This window comes from Protopterus annectens, chromosome 3.part0 (genome assembly GCF_019279795.1).
Source record: "Protopterus annectens isolate FY-2018-M chromosome 3.part0, PAN1.0, whole genome shotgun sequence".
Taxonomy (NCBI): domain Eukaryota; kingdom Metazoa; phylum Chordata; order Ceratodontiformes; family Protopteridae; genus Protopterus; species Protopterus annectens.
This window is the reverse complement of record NC_056731.1, coordinates 486701273-486723100: the sequence shown is the minus strand read 5'-3', so window position 1 is coordinate 486723100 and position 21828 is coordinate 486701273.

The following is a 21828-nucleotide window of genomic DNA, read 5'->3' as shown; positions in this document are numbered from 1 at the left end:
ACAGCAAGGTAGTTAATGAAGATCATCCAGGTAGTATATTAGGAGAAATATTTTTAAGACTGAGTGACAGGTATTTATCTAGATAAGATGACCTAAGAGAGGTGATATATAAGAGAAATAAAAACTGCTCTCTCTAAAGCTAAAAACACAGCATCAATGGGACCGGATGGGGTCTCCGGCTGTGTGCTACATGAACTTAATGAAGAACTAAACCCGCACATAAGGCAGCTGTTTAATCTTAGCCTCACCACAGGATATGTGCCCAAGGAGTGGTGTACGGCAACTGTGGTCCCACTTCACAAAGGCGGTGCCTCTACGGACCCTGGTAATTACCGCCCCATAAGCTTAACAAGCCTGGTCTGCAAAGCTATGGAGAGGATCATAATGGAACTCAAACAAGGACATAGGGGACTTGCAGACCTTGGACCCAACCCAGTTTGGCTTTGTCAAGGGCAGATCTTGCCTTTTGAACTTGGTCGACTTCTTCGAAACAGTCACCAAGGCCATTGATGAGGGAATGGCAGTCCATACAGCCTACCTTGACCTTGCAAAAGCTTTCGACACAATGCCCCACTCGGTTATTATAGAGAAACTTACCAGCTTAAATGTAAACCCATATGTCACAAGATGGGTTGCAAACTGGCTAAAGGACAGAACCCACAGGGTTAGAGTTGCTGGAGCCATGTCAGACTCCAAGCCGGTTACAAGTGGAGTCCCACAGGGCTCAGTCCTTGGCCCCCTATTGTTCGGCATCTACTTCTCAGAAGTACAGGCAAACATAGGAGGACTATGGCTGACAAAGTTTGCGGATGACTGCAAACTGGGAGCCATAGTGGATAGTACATTGGACGCAGACATCCTTCAGAGGGGTCTCACGGAAACTGATAGCTGGTGCCAGAGCCATGGCCTGAAGTTAAACGCAAAAAAGTGTATAGTCATACCCTTCGGGAAAAACAAGGTAACCCCAAGCTACCATATAGGTGGCAACCCACTAAGCACAGAAGAGGTTATCAGGGACCTGGGGACCCAGGTTGACAGTGGCCTCTCGTTTGACACTCACGTTGCTAAAGTGGTTCGAAAGACCTTCTACATTGCCCACCTGATCATGAAGGGATTCACATCCAGATCAAGTGAGGTCATTGTTCCCCTGTACTCTTCACTTATCAGACCAATGACAAAGTACAATGCCCCATTCGGGATGTATCTCACCCGACACCTGCAGCAATTGGAGAGACCCCAAATGTTCCTCACCAAAAGGATAAAGGGACTCCAAAACCTGTCATATGCTACCAGACTGAAGAAACTCCAACTCTATTCAGTTGCATACCGTCTGCTCAGAGGTGACCTGTGCCTGACATACAAGGCCATGACCAACCCGGAATTAATGGACGTTCCACCTCAAAAAAACCAAATCCACCAAAACCACTAGAGCAAGAGACTTAAACCTTAGCATGGATATAAATAGGACGTGCAGGAGGGATAGATTTATCACCCAAAGACTCCCCATGCTGTGGAATAAAATCCCGGTCCATGTGAGGCAGAGCACCTCGCTGGCTCTGTTCAAGAGAAATCTTGACCGGTGGATGGGAGATCGTAGGTTTACCCCGGGAATCATCTCTGTGTCACTACTGGACAGAGGCAAAACAAACTAATGGGCACAGTATTTCTAACATAAGCCACATAACTTTGGGCTAGGCTTATAAATGCCCTAGGGCAGTTAGCCTAGTATAAACCTATGAACCTATGAACCTATGAACAGTGAGGGAGAGACAGTAAGCTATCACAGTTTATGGAGGGTAAATAGTATATAGCACTAGTAAGAATCCATAGGGAGAGATGAGGCATACTGCAGCTTGTTGTAGATGTGGAAGTGTGATTGAATAAAATATATACATTGTGGTCATGTGTTAAGGGACAATGAGAGCAGGCTAGAGAGGTGTGGAGTAATATCCAGGGGAAAATACCATAATACCTAGAAATGTCATTTGAGGATAAATTCAGAGAATCAGGAATGCAGATGACACACAGCAGTAGCAGTTCAAATAGAAACTGGGGAAGTTAGGAGGCAAATCGCAAGAATATGGAATGGGGTGCGTCAGGGAGCATAAAAATATGTATACCACATATTTAGGCCTTGCTAAGGCATTCAATGCCATCCCACACTTAAGTATTGTAGATAAACTTCCTGTTAAATGTTATTCCCTATTTCACTTGTTGGATAGCAAATTGTAAAACAAAAAGAACCCAGGAAATTAGGCTGGGCAGCTATACCTCCTCCAAAAGACCTGTCACTAGTGGTAAACCCAAGGGCTGAGCCCTTGGGCTACTCCTCACTGGTATTTACTTCCCTGAGGCAAGGCTAATGTTAAGAGTTTGGTTGACCAAGTTTGTAGATGACTAAACTTGGTGCAATCACAAGCTCCCCAAAGAACACCAACGTCCTCCTAGAATGCCTGTCCCAAACAAATAGCTGGTGTAAAAACAGACTAAAACGAAATTCTAAGGAGTATATAACTGTATCCTTCAGCAAGCATGAGTTCCCCTTGTGGCTATGACACCCCTGAAAACTGACCCTGTAGTTAAGGATCTGGGAACCTATGTCGACAACGAACAGTCCTTTGATCATCATGTATCTGCTATTGTACGGAAGTCCTTTTTTCACTGCGTAACTTATATCTATAGGTATTTCATCAAGATTCAGGAATGTAACTGTTTATTATACTTTGCAATCACCAGGCTGATCATTGAGTAAAATGCCCCTTTCAGTGTGTGCATGTTCAAACACTTGTCAAAAATGAAAGGACCACAATGTTTACTCACTAAAAGCTGAGAGTCTGAATCATAAAATCTGTGCAGACAATCTCAAAGCCTTGCCCCTTTTCCCATTATTGTAGAGGCTATTGAGAGGGGAACATTACCTTACATACAAGGCTTCAACAGACTCTAGTCTTTCAGATCATTTACACATTTACTGGTCCAATGGTATTATAAACATATCCTCAAGGAATTTCAAACTATTTTGCAAAATAAGTAGAACATGTTGGACAGGATAAGTTTTTCACAGGAAAATACAGCTTACATGCAGCTATCTCACACTCCACATAAACCAAAATACTTGTCTTAACTGTATTCAAATGTAATTTGAATTAAATATTAAATGCATGGGTAACCATAAATTCACCCCTGGTTTAGCAACCCTATCCCACATTGATATGGAAAACATGTAAATACACAAACATATCCTTGCTTGGCCCATTTATGGGCTATTTGTATGGAAAAGACGAGGTGAAAACTACCATGGGAATGTAATGCTAGGCTTCTTAAACAGATCAACAGCCTAGTCAGTTTCAATGTACCTATTGCTTTCATAAATTCATAGGTAAGTACTAGGCAGTTGGTCTGCAGACCATTTCAAGCCTGCCAAGAAATCTTTATTCAAAATTTCTCTCTAGCCTCAATGAGGGCAAGACAAGATAGAATGGAAAAGAATTTGAGGTTGCCCATCCAGTTATCTAGGTTTACCTTAAAGATGACAAGGGTGCTACTCTACTTGATGTGTCTTGGAAGTTTTTTCCAGAAATAAGGGATAAGTTGGGATATGAATCTATCATGCCACCATATCTTATCTGCTGATGGTTTAGTTCCTTTAACTGAGTATCTGACGTACAAATAGATCTGTGAAGGAATAGGAGATCAAACAGGGCTGGATCTTTTATGGCACGAAAGGCTAGACACAGATCTTCATGGAGGAGTCTAAGAGACTGAGTAGAGAGAAAGGGCTGCCAGTCTCTCTTAACAGATTTTTGAGGCTACTGGTCTTTAGTTATGAATCTCTGAGGTGTCTCACGTTGTGTGACATGTTTAAATAAATACATGCCAAAAGGTACATTATATTCAAAAATGGGTGTGATAAGATAGGAGGAAAGGTGAACTAAGGCTTCTTTTGGATTTAGTGAAGATGCCTTTGGGAATTAGACAGGCCAGATGAAAGGCTTTCCAAATTACTGTAGAGGTATAATGGTCAAATGATAAGGAATTATCAACAAGAGTACCTCGGATTCCTTACAACAGTGTTTGATTGGAGAGGGTATCTCCCACATGGTAAGAGAAACGTTTCTTTTTTAATTGAATATGTGACCGTTGTCCTTGCATCAATTGTTAACATGGTCTAAGCCATGCTGCAGCAACTGTGAGTCAGTTGAAGATAAAATAACACCCAATTTACAGTTATCTGCAAACTTCAACTCTCTAATCTAAGCCTTTCCACTGGTTATATTCATGAAGCCTGGAAAACAGCTATTTTAATGCCATTACATAAGGGTAACCCAACCACAGACCATGGTAACTATAGGCCCATTACTCTCACTAGCCTCATATCTAAAGAACAGTCCAGCCCTAGTCAAAGTGTGGCAAGTATGGAACATCAGTAACTATGAGAGTTACTGAAGGATAAAGCATGATATTGTCTTCATGAAACTCACCCCTATGGACACAAGCTCAGGCCCACCATGACATCAGGGGCATTTCAATAAAATGTTACCCTCCCTTTTACACCCCTATGATGTAATGGGAGGCACTTACCTTTTTGTCCACTTACTAAAATTCTAATAACTAGCCCTGATGAAACCACTGTTACTCAGTCTTCTAAGCAGTGCTCATCTACCAATAAAGGAATTTTCATTTTTGCATGGAACTTGATGTCTTTCCTTTTGAACCTGAGGACCACTGAATTACCTCCCACAGGTATCTCAAACTGACTGAACTCTGAAACAAGAAGCACTCCAGGGTCACAAAAGAAAGAAGCTCTAATAGCAGCAAGTGGATACCAGTTTTTAGTTACCTGCAAACTTGATTAATCATAGGCCAGAATTGCTTGCCTAAAAATCTGTAAAATATATTCCATATAGGAAAGAGAGCCCAAAACTGAGCTCTGCAGTACACCACTGGTAATTGCTTGCTTTTAGAATGCATCTGCTAGTATAAACACTTGGATTTTGTCAGGCAACCAGTTAGTTCTCCGTCGTGCAGTGTAAGGATTTATATTCAGATTTACAGGTTTATCAATAATGCTTGCATGAGGAATAGTGCCAAAGGCTTTGGCCAGGTCTAGATATGCTGTATGTACTCCATAACCACTATCCACTACTTCAGGTACTTTTTCAAATAAATTTATGCAGTTAAAAAGGCAGGACCTTCCTTTGACAAAGTCAAAATGATGAGGGTCCAGGGTTGAGAGACTTCAATGTCCAGATTAATGAAGTCTTCGATAATGTGCTCCATAGCTTTAAATATGAGGCTAGTGAGAGAAATGGGCCTATAGTTACCAGGGTCTGTGGCTGGGCCACTGTTATGTAATGGCATTAAAATAGCTGTTTTCCAGGCTTCATGAATGTAACAATTGAACAGGCTTAGATTATAGAGTTTAAGGGTTCAGAATGGCCATATTTGACACTGATAATCAGGCAACTTTGTATGTTGTCAGGACCCATTGATGAAGTGTTCTTCCTTTTTGAAAGGACTGCGATAACTTGTCCCATAGTAATTAAATGGGGTGGTTGGGACTGTGGTACCTTTGGGACAGCTATTGTCGGTGGAGTAAAATTTGCACTAAAACAACTATTATCTCCAAACGAATGAAAGAAAAGGATGCCATGGCCGGACTGCAAACAGGACGAAAAACGTTTAAATTAAAGTATTTTTAAAAACGGTTCTTTGCAGTCCGCCCGTGGCATCCTTTTCTTTCAAAATTTGCACTAAATTTGTTAGCTGAGATATTAACTATTTCCTTTACAGTGTAGTATTTTTTTGATTAGCTCAGAACACTGTTGGGTGTTATTAATTTCCTGACATAGTGAAAGAAGGTTTTGCAGTTATTTTTGGTTTAAGTTCATACCTAGCTTTGAGCTTCCTAATGGTTCCCTTACACTCTTTGTTGGTTTGCATAAATGTTTTCTTCAGGTAGGTAAAATGAGATCTCTTATAAGCATTAAGTAGTTTTGATCCCTGTGGTTATACCATTGTTATGGGTATTCCACCCCAGTGGCTTGAACTTCTCATATTTGTTGCAGAGACTGCCTGCCTTATCAATACAATTATTTAAGTGGGGGTAGAAGTCAGTAATTTAGGTAGCAGCTTTAGCAATAGGCTCCTTCAGAGGAGAATACCTTATATCAAGGAGCCCTCATCTAGATCAAGGGAGGTCATAGTCTCCCATCAGACCAATGACATCAGATTGTGATTGAGTACAATGCCCCATGACCCATGGACTTGCCACACTTGCAGAGGCTGGAAAACCAAAACAACCTCAAAAAAGGATACAAAGGGTCTCTGTCCTATGCTGCATGACTGAAACAAAGAACTTCCTTCGCAGTCTTCAGTCGCTACCTTTGCTCAGAGACCTTGCTCATACAACATACAAGCAAATCACCCAGATTTGATGATGATGATTCACCTCAAAAAAATCTAGATCCGTCAGAGCCACAAGGGCGTGAGAGTAAAAACCGACACGGCTGGGGGACGGAGAGAGCTGGAGGGATAGATAGATTCATCACCCAAAGACTCATGCTGTGGAAAAAAACCTGTATGTGAGGTGAGGCAGAGCCTGCCCCTGGCAAGAGAAAAAGAGAAATCTTGACCAGGAGAGGAGGAGATATAACCAGGGGATTACCTCAGTGTCACTCACTCTCAACAGAGGCACAGCAAAATAATGGGTATAGTTCCCGAATTGCAGCAAAATTTAGGTCATCAGGTAACTGAAGAAAGTTTGTTTTTGGGAAGTCCCTAACTAAACATAGAGCTATTTATGGTGTAAGTACCACCTCTTTTAAAGGAAAAGGTCACTAAATTATAGTCCAATTTAACAATACATGATGAAACCTTTGGAGCTGCACAAGAAGTGGTCATATTTGTGAGGACTAGATCCCGAATATTGGGATCCCTTATAGGACGGTTAACTATTTGTGAAACAGCATTTATAATGCCAAGGAAGCACTGGGCATGCCAATCATTGTCGGTGTAGGTCAGCCAGTTTATTGAAATATATTTGAAGTCTCCCAATAGAAAGGTCTTGGTTTTAAAGGGAATTTCAGCAAATGTGTTAAGATAGTTATCCTCTGAAGGTGACAGGGTGTGCTATAATTAGCTAAGAAGTGGCAATTAGTCTTTTTTAGGGTGATTGGACTTCTAGGAGTTCTCATGTGGTGTCCCGAGGAATCTGTCTTGAGGTGGATATCCTTGACAAATACTGATATTCTCCCACAAGTGCCACTTGGTCTGAAGACATAAAATAGAGGAAGTGCTTTTATTGCTCTAAAACCATGTTTCTGTAACTATACGTATATGAGTGTGCTGCAGGAAAGCTTCAGGTTCAGGCATTTTGTTAAGACTCCTGGCATTGAGTAGAGTCACATTAATGAGTTCCACATTAGAATTTTCTAGACTGAAATATCCATCACATGGACTGCCTAAAGGCACTACAGTAGACTCCTTATCTGGTCTCAGGTTTACCGGACTTCTCTTTAACTGGCCATCAAATTTCTGCAGTAGCAACAGACAAAGAACAACACTTCTGCCTCCTCTGGGCACTCTCGAATGTCTCAGCTTATTGTTTTAATCTTAAAATGTTAAAATACTGAAACAAAATGAACTTGCAGTTTTTATTTTATATATTGCAAGTTCATATTTGTTTCAGTATATTAACATTAAAACAATAAACAGACACATTCTGAACTGCAAGGTTAAAGCTGGACTGGATAAGAGTGACTTACCTGTACAGTACTCACATGTGGAATTTAAACTAGCTGTGAGAGAGGGTGTGTGTGTGTGTGTGTGTGTGTGTGTGTGTGTGTGTGTGTGTGTGTGTGTGTGTGTGTGTATGTGATTTAAACTAACTGTTCTGTCACAGTAATAGAGTGCGTGTTGCTGTGTAAGAAAGTAGGCGTGTGTGGAAAACAAACTAGCCATTTGTTGCTGTGTAAAAGAGAAGGTGTGTGTGTGTGCGTGTTTCTCTGTGATAGCAGAGAGAAGGTAGGTGTATAGGTGCGTAGTTGGGTGTGTGTGGTTTAACATACCTCCCAACTATTCAGATTTAGCCTCATAGTTTTGGTCTGTTTCTTATACAATTTGTGATTTTCTGGCAAATTGCAGAGGACTGAAGTCAATGACATACATGTTTCAGACTTCATATCCTTCAGAAAATGCATGCAAACACAAACTCTGTTCTAGCAACTTTCTAAGTTAAAAAGAGCAATATTTAAAATCTATCCCTATTTTTGAGCCATAGCAGCCCCATTATTTCAGAATTTGGCCAATCTCTTGCACTAAGAGGTCGAGAGGTATGCAAAACTTTCAACTGTCCAGATTTATGCCTCATATTTTTGCCTATTCCTCATAAAATGTGTGGTTTTCTGGCAAATCACTGAGGATTAAAATAACTAAATAATGCCAAACATTTGAGTTTCAGACTTAATTTCTTCAGAAAATGCATGTTAAGAGAAATGCTGTTATTCTAGCAACTGTAAGAGCAACCCCCACAGCAGTATAAATACAAGTTAAAGACGTCAAATAAAAAATGAAATTACAAATTTATAAAAAGACTGATGGTATGTAATAAAATAAAAAACATTTAAAAACATGTAAAATAGCAATATGATGTCTGTGTGTACTATGGTATATTAAACAGTAATTATCTGGGAGGTCATATTACCTCTCCAATGCCTTTAATTTCAGGAAGGAGCTAATTGAAATATTTTCGTTTAAGCCTGGCCAGTTCCCTGCATTCAGGAGTAGCTGCCAATATAATTCTCTTTTTTTCCAGCAATAGTGACCATTTACATGGTTTTAAATGTTTATTATATTTATTACATACCATCAGTCTTTTTATAAAGTTGTAATTTCATTTTTTATTTAATGTATAACTTGTATTTATACTGCTGTGGGGGTTTTGTGTCTTGCAGTCTGTTGCTTTATTTAGGATTTCATTTTAATTTATTCATCTCATCAATATTTAATGTAAAATCATTTATCTCCCCTAATCAACTTTAAATTATGTCACTTCCTGTTTTGTTTGTATAAAAGGAAGTATCTATGCTTTAACTGTTGTCTGAAGTCTAGATTATCTAGGCGAAAGCGCTTATCCATTTTGTTCCTGGATTTATGTACTGATTCAATTGAAGTGGTTTTGTGATTTTTTTACTGCTGAGTCATCCATTTTTGGTGAGTGGGTCCAATCCAGCTCCTTCACTTGGGCTACTTTTGTCTTCTTTACTCATATTTGTCAGGATGGAGGGCTCTAAGAGCTCTTGTTACATCCCAGATCCTGGCTCCAGAAAGACAGCTAACTCTCAACCTATTCTTGTATAGCTTGGTGAGAATGGTGTCAATATGCCTTGCAATAGCGTCATCTATTACTAAAATATTACCATGGTTTGATGCAGTCAAGGTAGGCCTTTAAAGAAATGACTCAAAAGTGAATGAAAAATTTTGATTGCAACTTACTGACTGCAGGGAGAGGAGTCTAAAGGGCAAATGGAAATTGGAAGCCATAACTGTTGCTCTACACCAATAGTCAATTCCTCCCTGGTTAGATCCGATCACAAGCTCATCACCTTAGGAAATCCACATCCCTCCCGCTCCCACCCCCACCCCCCAACAAAGGTAACCACCATGAAAAACTTCTCCAAATCTAACTTTAGGCTCCTAAAAACAGAGGTGGCCGACTTTACGGCACCCATGCAAATGGAGAATAGTTGCATGACTGCCAAATCATACACCAATGCACTGTACGAACACATACACAAATGCATGGATCTCAATATACCCAACAGAACTAAGACGCTCTCCTCAAAAAATAAGGAAGCCAATCTGGTGGTCCCCTGCTATAAACAAAGTCTACAACAGAAGGAAGAAACTGATGTTGATTAAGGTGAAGTCCCAAGACTGCAAAAACTTCCTTATCAGCCTCAACAAAAGGTTGAGATCTCTCATCAAATACTCTAAAGCTAGCTATGAAAACAGAATTGCAGCAGATTGTAACAACAACCACAAGGCCTTTTATAGTTATGTAAAGAATCTCCATGGCAATACCTAGATTTGCTCTGAGCTACTGCACCTCCTATGATATTGCAAATATACTGGCAGATTCAGTGCTAACCCCCCCCCAAGGACCAATCACAATACCAGTAGATTGCCATGCACCCAGTATTACTGCTGCACAGGTTAAAACAGCACTGTCCAAGGGCAGGAATACAGCTTCTATGGGACCTGACAGTATCCCTGTCTGTGTTCTACATGAACTACAAAGTGTACCGGCACCTCACCTGTGTGCCCTGTTCAATCACAGCCTCACCCCAGGCTTTGTCCCTACCAAATGGTGCACTGCTACAGTCATCCCTCTCAACAAAAGAGGAGTGACTACAGACCCTGGGAACTATTGCCCCATTAGCCTGATGAATCTAATATGCAAAGCTATGGAACGCATCATCATGGACCTAATAAACAAGGATATAGGGAATCTCCAAACTCTGGATCCTACACAGTTTGGTTTTGTGAAGGGTAGATCATGCCTGCTCAACTTGGTCGACTTCTTTGAGTCAGTCACCAGAGCTGTGGATGAGGGCAACATGGTTCATACAACCTACCTTGATCTGGCCAAGGCCTTTGATACCATTCCCCACTCAGGAATCATAGAAAAGCTCACTAAGCTAGGCATTCACCCCTGTATCACTAGGTGGGTTGCAAACTGGCTCACAGAACCCACAGTGTGAAAGTAGCTGACTTCAAGTCAGACTGCCGACCAGTCACGAGTGGAGTCCCTCAGGGCTCGGTCCTGGGTCCTTTCCTGTTTGGTATCTACTTCTCTGAAGTCCAGGCCAACATGAAGGGACTCTGGCTGACAAAGATCGCAGATGATTGCAAGGTGGGAGCTATTAACTCCCCAAGTGATGTTGACATCCTACAGAAAGGCCTCAATGAGACCGACTGGTGTCAGAACCATGGCCTTAAGCTCAATGCCAACAAATGTGTCTTCATCCCCTTTGGGAAAAACCCTGTTCCCTTGAATTACCACATTGATGGTAGTCCACTGAATACAGAAGGCATTATAAGAGATCTGGGAACACAGGTTGACAGCAACCTCTCTTGACCACCAAGTTGCCACTGTAGTCAAAGTCCTATGTGGCACATCTCATTACTAAGGGTTTTGCATCCAGGAAGAAAGAGGTCATTGTCTCCCTCTACTCTTCCCTCATTAGGCCAGTCATTGAGTACAATGCCCCATTTGGCATGTACCTCACTAGACACCTGCAACAACTGGAGAGGCCGCAAAAGTACCTCACAAAGAGGATCCTAGGCCTTAAACACTTGTCCTATATGGACAGAAGCAAAAAACTCCAACTGTTTTCTGTCTCATATCGCCTACTTAGAAAGATCATCTCTGCTTGACTTACAAAGCCATGTCTGACCCAGCTCTGTTAGAAATGCTACATGTAAAGAAATCCCAATCCCTCCACACCACACGCTCCAGAGACCTCAACCTCATTACCATGAGACTGCCTATGCTATGGCATAGACTTCCCATACATGTTAAGCAGAGCATCTCACTGGCCCTCTTCAAGAGAAATCTGGAGTGGATGGGAAATAGAAAATTCACCCCAGGGATCACTCCAGTGGCTCTAATCAACAGAGGCACTGGGAACTAAGGTCGGGTGGCATGATGCCAGGGTAATCCTATGGGCTAGGCTTGTAAAGGCTCCAGGGCCATTTGCCTAGTACACACCTATGAACCTATAATGGAATGGATTATGGGAGAGAACAGGGCTAGGCTGGAGGCAGTAGTAATAAATGGGCCATGACGTTTTGTCTTAATCTTTCTGAATATAAGTTAAAGGGGATGAGTTGAAGAGGGGAACCAGAACAGGGGAGGAGATTTGACAATGTAGGGATATGCTACGATAAAAGGGATATGAGTGAATGGAAGTGTTGGCAGTAAAATAGATAAAGGAGCATGGGAGTTTTTTCTAAGGTACGAATAATATGTCATGCTAATCTGGACCTTTTCCCCTGCTTTTGCATTTTGTATAATAGAAATGACAGAAGATTAATCTATGTATTTTGTAGGATAAACTATAAAATGCTTGCCCAATATACCTTTATGGTTTGTGAGGTTATTATATACATCTTTGTAATGGTGTATGCATTTATTCTGTAAAAGTGAAGCACAAGATGTGTTGAAACGTGCACAAAAATCAGTAAAAAGAATGAAGTGCATGTGCAACCCTATCTCCGTGCCATGGCTTTCACCATATATGGGAAACAGTAATGTGCTTACCACCTTTTTCCATCCTTCTGAGCAAGTGGGTATATTGGATCTGCATGGATCTGAGGCAACAACTAAACTTCAGTTCAAATTCTCAAGCTCCTCCTGTCTCACATAATGCACTTGCAGCCCTACTGCCTTCAGATTGAGTTTGCTCCCCATACAACATTAGCCATGCTGAAGTAAAATGAGCCATCAGTACTGTAACCACACAATCTAAAAGGATTACAGCCGAGCAAGGGTAAAGGAAGGTACGGCGCAGTCTAGTGGAACTTTCAAATAATGGCAACTTGGATGGGGATGACAAATGGGAATGTTGAGATGGATAGAAGGTAAAACAAAGCTATTATGGTAAACACATAACTTTCATAGCCAATATTGTCTTTTCTGTCTTTAACAAGTGAGACAGCCCAGCTAGATTAAACCCAGGAGGCACTAGGAAAGGATATTCCACATAATGGTAGAACCAGAGCTTGCAATGAGAGACAAAAGTATGAACTATAAACTATGTAGCTGCTGCACAAATATAAGCAATGGGACCTTGGCTAAAAAAGGCTGCTGAAGCTTGCATTATTGCTCTAATAGAATGTCCCTTCAGCTTAGAGGACAGCGACAAATCCCTTAGCTCTGTAAAAGAAGTTAATACAATCCGATAACCACCTATATAGAAAAACCTTAGAAGCACTGAAACCCAATTTCAACCTTAGAAGAGGAGACAAACAGATGATCACTCTTTCTAAAACATTTTGAATGATGTAAATAAAAACAAAGTTAATGGTGAGTATCCAAAGAGTGAAGGAGATATTCACATTTATAAAAATGTTGGGGAAAAAAAATAGATGTACAGTCTGGTTTAATTTAGTCTTTGAATCTACCTTGGGAATGCAAGGTGCGTTGGTCCTGAAGGAAAATCTATTCTTACAGAAAATCAGCTATGAAGGCTTAAGTGACAAGCCTGTAGTTTCAAAACTCTTCTGACATCACTACCACCAGAAACATCTTCCAGTACAATAATTTCAGACCTACAGAATCCGCAGGCTCAAACAGTGTCTGGCTAAGACTCCATAACAGCGCTGTTATACCCCAAGGAGGCCCAAAATCCCTCAAATGGGGTTGAAGACAGGCACCCCTTAAGAATGCTTTCAACAGCCTCAAGGAAGCAATGGAAATATGTTGGTTTACACATGAAAATTAGAAACAGTAGCAAATTGTACTTTAATTGTGGAATAACTGGCCCCCAAATGGAAAAGGACTGCCAGGTGTTCAATATTAAGGCAAAGGTGCCAAGAAAGGGTCTAGACCCTTAGAACTAGCCCAAATGGTAAATCTTTCCCCACTTCTATAGATCTTCTAGTGGAGGGTTTCTAGGAACAGGTGAGAATCTATACAACTCTATACGGCAGCCTGGAATTTCTTGCTATCATCATCTGAGTAAGGCTTGCAGGAAAGTGAGAGATCAGATCCAGAAAGAGATCCAGATGCCAGGGTGTGTGCACAAGATGAGACCAAAAGAAGGGGATCCACACCTGTCTGGGACAAAATAAGGCAATGAGAAACACTTTAGCCTTGTCCAAGGCCACATTCTGAAGAAACCTGAGAATGGGGGGGAGGGGGGGTTATCTTATAAAAGTCCCAGGCATTAAGTATGGACTAGTGTCCCTCAGTGACTGCCCCTCCTGAGAGATCAATGCAAACATGGTGCACTTGTTGTTGAACAAGGTTGCAAACGGATTGCAACAGGGCTTGCCCCAGCAGCTGAAGTTCTTGGGCACCACTGATGGACTGAGGAACCAATTCTGTGACAAAAAAATTGACCTGCTCAGTTTGACCACTAAGATATTAGACTTGCCCAGGATGAGCATTGCAGCAAGAAAGCACTGACATGACATTACCAACTACCATACCTTCATGGCCTCTCAACATAAGAGGGTAAAGGCTGGCTTCCATCTTGTTTGTTGATGTACCAGATCACAGACTTATTTTTTCATTTGCAACACTATCTCACCTGTTGGGTGGCAATCCTGAAAGGCCTGTAATGCGGGGATTATTGCCAGCATATCCAGGACTTTGGTGTGAAGGTTTGCCCCAGTCTGGCACCAGGTGCTTTAAACCATTCTCCCTTTGAAATGGCCCACCCCCTGCCCAGCAGGGAGGTGTCCATAGTTACCATGGCCTTCATCCAGGGAAATGCAAAGGATTGTCCTTAAAAGATCAGCAGAGAAGTCAGCCACCGTACAATGTTTTACAGATGTTGGTGAGCCTGATGGGGTGGTGCATGGGTTGATGCAACATGGACCACTAGGCGGACAGAGTCAACTGGAGTACTTTCATATAAAACCATGCATGTGGACCTAGAGTGATCATCACTGCCAAGGACCCTAACAGGCAGAGAATAAGGAATGCTGGAGGATTCTGCTGGCGTAACACTTGAGAAGCTTAAAGATGTAGAGTGGCTGTCTAGACAGAGTAAGCCTGGTTGTCTAGGTGAAACGTATATATTCCAACCACGGTTTTAATCTTCTCTATTCAGAGCCAGTATAACATCCAAAAACGAAATAAGATAGAAAACTCACTTTATTTTCAACCAAAAAACAAAGCTTTCAGGAGTATCCCTTCCTCAGTGTTGATTAATACATTTCTAATTAAAAATGAACACATTATATAACAAACGGACAAATACCACATGACACAGCCAACCTATAAAAAACAACCTATAAAAAACAATAATATGGTCACTATTAAGCCAGTGCTGGAATTTAAGCAAAAACAGTATCATTGAGCACATTTCATTTATTTACACTGTTCTATATGTAAAGTTTTAGTAATAAATTAGTGTTCAGTTGTTTTATACGTAGTATAAACATACTGTATAGGTTTTTTTGAAAACATATTTTTTTAATAAGAGTTTTAAAATAGAGTCCTACAGCTTTAATACTATGATTGGACTTTTTATGTATTGTTTTTTATAGGTTGGCTGTGTCATGTGGTATTTGTCCGTTTGTTATATAATGTGTTCATTTTTAATTCGAAATGTATTAATCAACACTGAGGAAGGGATACTCCCGAAAGCTTTGCTTTTTGGTTGAAAATAAAGTGAGTTTTCTATCTTATTTCGTTTTTGGATGTCTAGGTGAAACCCCATGAATTTTAAGGTCTGAACTGGTTCCAGTTTGAACTTTTTGAAATTTACCCTAATTCCTAAGGAACAGCACAAATGGAGTAAGAAGTCTCTGCTACAAACTAGTGAATTCCTTGTGGTAGCTGTAATGAGCCAGTCATCTAAGTACTGGAGCACCTGGAACCAGTCAGGCTGCTACCACTGACATGCACTTGGTGAACACCTGGTGGGGACTGTGGTGAGACCTAAGGACAATGTTCTCAACTGGAAATGACTAGCTCCCAGACAGAAGTGTAGGAAATTCCTGGGCTGCCTAGCTATCCTAATATTTTAGCAGACTTCCTGTAGGTCCTTCAGATATATCAAGTCATCCTTCCTCAGAAGAGGGAGTGTGGACTGCACTTTGACCATCGAGATGATGATTGCTTAATGAACCAATTTAACTGTCTCAGGTCAAAGATTGGCGTTAGGTCCCCATTCTTTTTTAGCTCTAAAAGGAATCTTGACTAGATTTTGGATCATCTCTAGTCTTGTGGGACTTCCAGCATTACTTGTTTTTCCAGCAGTTTTAATATTTTGTGCACTGCTGCCATTTTTTAGGGTAGAATAGCTGGAAAAGTCTTGGTTTTTGGCTTGGAGTTGCAAAGTTACATGCACCCAACTACATACAGAAAAGGACAGTCGGGCAATCCTAGAATACTGAAAGGGCTTTTCAGTGAGAGGACCTCAATCTCTGCCTCTTGGCTGACATCCCTTAAATTTCCCACAGCAGAAGTACTGTCACCAGAAGTGTCCTGGGTAAAACACTGGGACTTTCAGAACCAAAATTGTTTTTCACTCTTCTGATTTCATGAAAGGACCTCTGAGGTATACAGGAATGGATTCCAATGGCAGACATGATTTTGCTGTCCTGCTCACTCCTAGTTAGAGTATCTTTGACTTTCGGTCCAAATAAGGTGGACCCATTGAAGGGGGGCATTCAAGAAGGATATTGTAAAGCTTTCCTCAAAATCATATAGTCCCTCTCAGACATGGTTGTTAATAGCAAGACCAGTATCTGCTGCACTGGCTATGTCATCCACTTTGTTGGGTAATAGATGCATTAGCACATTGGTAATAGACCGCATGGTGGCCAGTTGTGATTCCAACACATGCAGTGACATTCCACTGTCATGGCACCTATGTGGGAATTTGACAGATCCTTTGTCAAATCCCTTTGCAGTTTGGCCAAGTGAGCCATGTAATTCGGTGCTTGCAAAGCAAAGGTCAGTGAAGCATACATACACTTCCTATATTTGTTCAAAGCGCAGAACTATCTGTTAGTGGGACTGAGGCACAATCCTCCTCAGAGAGTTCCTTCATAGTGGGTGCCACCCCCACAAAGGCATCCATTGCAGGCCCCTTACTCCAATACTCCCTGTTAGAAGATACTCAAATCTTGTCTGGCTTGCAAGGGATGAATTCTAGCGCATCAATCTCCTTCCAAGGTCATTGGGATGCTAAGAGAACTAGTCCATCTGTGACCGGTACCATGCAGATCATTGATAGACCCATGCCAAAATCTTTGAAGAACACCATCCTCCCCTCTGTCTGAGCAATTCATGGAGATCTTCAAAGGAGACTTTTCTAGGGGAGATATAGGGGACCTTTCTCATTCACTGAAGTCAGTTTCTTCATTGAGAGACTCCTGAGGGGAATCTAAAGGCCTCCTCTTTGCTCTCAAACAGGAGAGGGTGGAGGTGAGACTGGAGGAGAACTTGCGGCAACAGGGGAGCCCAAGGCTAAGGCTGTCTTGAGACTAATTTATGGCATCTGGCCTTAGAACAGACTAGGAACTGAAGAAACTGTAGTGGTGTAGACTGGATCCTCGAATGTTCAGGTTGACCCCGCTCTTCAATGGAAAAGAGAATCTTTTCAAATGCCTTGAATGCTGACCTGAAACAGGTCATGAGTCAGGCCCCTTCAAGAGACGTCCACGCCATGGGCACACTCAGCTGGGATCCGAGGTGGACGCCAGAACTCAGCTGTCAATCACCAAGGCCCTGAAAGGCAGGAAAGCCTCTGAAAACCTCATAGGCAACCCTGACTTCCAGACTCAGGACCCAACCATATCCAACATGGACAGAGTCAAATGTGTCCGAGATATAGATGGAGTCAACAACACTAGGGTTGTCAGGTCAAACGGGGTCCAAGCAAAAAACACCTGGATCAAAAAGCAACAGATCTGACAGATGGACCAAAGAAGAAGAAATAAGCATGAAAGTTTGTGGAAAGTTCTTTCTACCCTCACATTAGAATGAGGGGGAAGATCCCCTAACTGTATCTGGGCCTTCAAGAAGGTTCTCATCTTTTACTGTTCTGCTTCAGATAGGCTCCAAGAAGACTGCACCAACTAGAAAGGCAAAGCCACCGAGGGTGGTCTGGAGGACCAGTGCCCTGTTCTATCCACTGGAAGGGTTGTTGACTGGATCCTGGGAGGAAATAGCTCCAGAAAAAACCTGGATTCAACAACTCAAAGATATAAGGGATCAGATCTGAGCATGATCCAGGTCTGAGCCATTGGAGACTGTATTGGATCAAAGGGGCCAAAGAACCTTCAGGGATGCTTTGAGCTGAGTATAGATATGGAAACCTCTTCCTGCTCTCTGTCTGGACCTATTCTTAGAAGGCAATCCTGACACACAAGGAGCCAATTCTCCTGCTTGAGCAGGGAGAAAGCCATTCATCACCAGCTACGACTGATGATCTGCCAATGCCAATGGACTAAAGGACAAGCAGATCTAACATTCCTTGTCTTAGTGAGCTGAGTCCAAGCAATAAACGCATTTGACGTGTGGGTCTTGTGATGTGATCTTATGTCCACAGGTTACACTTCTCAAATCCTGGAGCCTTATCCACCATCTTACATGCATGCACTCATATGCACAAATGCACTCGGAAGGAAAAAGGGAGGAAAAATGTGCCTGCAAGACAAAACAGACTAAGAAAAGTGAGAAAATTGCCATTATCAAGCAGAGCACCTCTTTGGCCCTCTTCAAAAGGAACCCTGATGATTGGATGGGAGATGGGAAATTCACCCTGGGATCACGTCAGTCACGCTGCTAGACAGTGGTCCAGGGAAGTAAATACTGTGGGAAGAAATAGCTAGAGAATTGTTATGGCTAAGCTTGTATAGACCCTAGGGCTGATAGCCTAGTACCAACCTATGAACCTATTGTAAAGAAAGTGCAATATCCAAAGAGAGTGACTACCTAAGTTAACAGTAACATTAAAAGATCTAAGAGATTTGTTGTTTTTTTTTAATAACAAAAACAATTCTATAACCTGGAGAAGAGAGGAGCGGTAACAGCAAAAGAAGCAAAGAGGTAGCCCAAAGAACTTCCCAACAGTTATTTAAATTGACTTATCCGATTTAAAGAGCCATCCTTGTGAATACATCCATTGTCTCATATTCCAAACAAGATCTGAGGGCAGCAGGGGTGGAGGTACATGATCTCCTGAGGGCAGTAGGGGTGGAGGTACATAATCGCAGAACCGAAGTTTAGTTGCATCAGGTCCATATGGATCCGTTAGGAACACTTGTTGAAGCAGATGGAAAAGACACCATCTGACCAGCATAATTTCAACTAAACAGACCTGGGAAATTACATCTTTGCAAGATCTACTGCAGCAACCTGAATGGAGCCCACTAATTTTCCCATAGAGTTATTAAATCATTTTGCAGCACTAAAACATCATTTCACTGTTCCCATTAACTGAACTTGTGTACTACTTAATGGTACTAATTTCTGCATTTTCCAGAAGAAAGGGTTTCACCCTTAATGAACCATATGGATGCTGTTTTATTTTATTTTTTCTCTTGCCAGGAGTTGCTAAAATGTGTGCGTAGATGTATTTCATGAGTTTTGCTAACCTGTTTGTTTACGTACATTTGCTAACCGTGACAGTCTGGCTGATCTATAATAGCCTCTTAGCAATGGACCAGGGATTAAAGCTAAAGAAGGTTTACATGCATTAAAATGAAAATTGAATCGAAAAGCTTACATATGTAACTAAAAACATGAAATTACATAGGAATAATTCAAATATGGCTACTCAGTATATAAATGTTATAAATAAAAATTTAAATTATCTATGAATATAAAAAAAGTTTATAAAATATGTGGATATAATATGAATAGAATAGCACTAATATGATGCGCAGACTATACAGTTAATGCAGTAGAAAGAAGAGTAGGAAAGAAAAATAAAAGACAATATAAACAGTTGAGAAGCAGGAATACATAAAAGGAATAAAAATAAAAATGAGGAAGATAGAAAAACTTAAATGAGAAATCAAACAGATAACTATAATAAAAATTCTATTTCTGTGTAGACTGTCGAATTAAACCTGAGTTATTTTATTTGCGTCAGCTTCTGAGGATGGTATACATAGATTATATTCCTTTGTTATTATGCAGTGCAAGGATTGTATCAAGTATTATTTTGTTTTAGTTTTGCTATACATTTTCTGGTGTTGGGTTATATTTACATCACTATTGGGATACAGTTCCAATGTTTTGTAACACATGAGTAGAGGTCCTAGCTCTGTGGTGTTCATGGATGGAGCCGGACTATAACCTTGGTAATCCAAGATGGATTAGAGCCAGGAAGGGTGAAATGGGAAGGAGTGACATCTTTACAGCTCACCCACTCCATGAGGGACTTCTGTCTCATTTGCCATTCTACCAGTGATGTGGGACATGTCGTGATTACAAGACAAATTGGTATTAAAAAGCAGGAATTTAATAATTTATGTAATAGTGCTTAGGTTATATGATATATAGCAATATATGTGAAGTATAATGTTTGTTATGCTGATATAGTTTGATTACTTTTATATGAATATAAAATGTGCCTATGTCACAAGTGATAATTCAATAAAGGTGTTTGAAAAAAAGATTTTGGCATTACAAGTTAGGGCTGGAGTTAACTGATGTTATATATGGTGATGTGAGTGACATCAGCAGCTTCACCTAGTTAAGGCATTCAAAAAAAAATCTCCCATGTGCACAATAGTGTATACTGATGGGGGCTCCAATCCATATTTTCCCACCTCCCTCCCAACTCACCTACAGCCAAGGTAGTCCCAGCCCCAGGGGATAGCACAGGGTGTACTAAAGTTAGCAGAAATGGAAGCAGAAAGTGACAGAGGCTCAACTGCAAAATACACAATGGGGGGTGAGGGACAAATAAAAAAAGAACGTGTTGATCATAATGAAACTCCATAATAGGCGGATGATTTTATAGTGAATATCTGATATTCTTTTACCGATCTCAAAAGCCTTGCAGACTTCTATCTTTCTCCTAGATTAGAGTATGGTACATTAAATTTGAATAAGGTGTTATGAGTTATTTAGGGTGGGGATTAGAATATTTCAGAATGCTGGGATGCACAACAATGACAAATTCTATAAGGCAACTTAGCTGAAAATTTGGCAGTATTATTATTACAGCATTATTCTAATTTATTTAGTTGTGTTTCCAGTATAAAGTAGGAATGGAACTAAATGTGTACATGACATTATAAGTACTTACGAGTGCATGGATTGTGCTATCCCTGACAGAACCAAGATGCTATTCTCCCAAAAAAAGGAAGCAAATCTGGTGGTCCCCTGCCATAAACAAACTCTACAACAGAAGAAAGAAACTGTTGCAAAAAAGAGTAAAATCCCATGATTGGAGGAACTTCCTGGCTAGCCTCACTAAGAAGCTGAGATCTCTCAAAATCATCCAAAGCTAGTTACAAAAACAAAATTGCCACTGATTCTAAAGACAACCACAAAGCATTCTATAGCTATGTCAAGAATCTTAATGGCAACAGTCAGATCTGCTCTGAGTTGTACCACAATGGCACTAAATATACAGAACCAACTGACATTGCCAACATCCTGGAAGATAGGTTCAGTGCTAACTTTAGCCCCCTCTCACCCCCTAAAGGGCCCATCTCTATAAAGGAAGAATGCAAAATTCCTGTAATCACGGCTGCACAGGTAAAAACCACACTCTCCAAAGCCAAGAACACAGCATCCATGGGACCTGACAGCATCCCAGACTGCATTCTAGACGAACGGGAGAACAAACCGGCACCCCACTTAAGTACCATGTTCAATCATAGCCTCAGCTCAGGCTTTGTGACCACTGAATGGCACACAGCAATGGTTATCCCACTCCACAAAGGGGGAGCCACCACGGTACCTGGGAACTACCAACCTATTAGCATGACGAGCCTGGTGTGCAAGGCCATGGAATGTATCACCATGAAACTTATAAACAGACATTCATAATCTCCAAACTCTGGACCCTACCCAGTTCGGGTTTGTGAAAGGCAGGTCATGTCTCCTAAACCTGATAGACT